Below are 622 nucleotides of genomic sequence, written 5' to 3' on the forward strand. Positions count from 1 at the left end.
CTTTTATAATAGGCAATAATCCTTTGTCCTGAAAGTAATTGTTATCTTTATTATACTGGACAATAAACAAACCTACCTTTTGCACCTGAGGGAGACACTATCTCTATTTTCCAAGCTAGTTTCTATACAATCATTAAAATGATAATCTGGAAAAACGGCAGCCGGTGCCTCTGCTCATAAGAAGTACAGAAACATGACAGACCCATGGAAACTTATCTCCCAATGCTTCCAAGGGCACATTTGTGCATCTATGAAAGGAAGATGATTATAATTCATTATAAGATTGCTGTGAGAATTCAATGAGATTATACTTAAAAGAACTTAGAAGGGCATCTGCCACATTTCAAGCATTCAGTAAATGTTAGTTGTTGTAGTTCTCATTGCTATTTATCATCATCATCATCATCATCATCATCATCATCTACCTCCATTCCTCCAAAAAAAAAAAAAAGAAAAAGAAAAAGAAAAAAGAAAAAAAGAAAACTTGTGCACAATCTCATTTATTTAAACGCAAGAAGTTTTGCAAAGAATTCCTGGAATTTGTCTATTATCCATTACTCCAAACCCCTGTTCCTAGTTCAGTTCTGTATTGTTCAATGTCTTCTTTCAGATTCTCCATCCT

This window comes from Pteropus medius, unplaced genomic scaffold (genome assembly GCF_902729225.1).
Source record: "Pteropus medius unplaced genomic scaffold, Ma_sr-lr_union100, whole genome shotgun sequence".
NCBI classification, from domain to species: Eukaryota; Metazoa; Chordata; class Mammalia; order Chiroptera; family Pteropodidae; genus Pteropus; species Pteropus medius.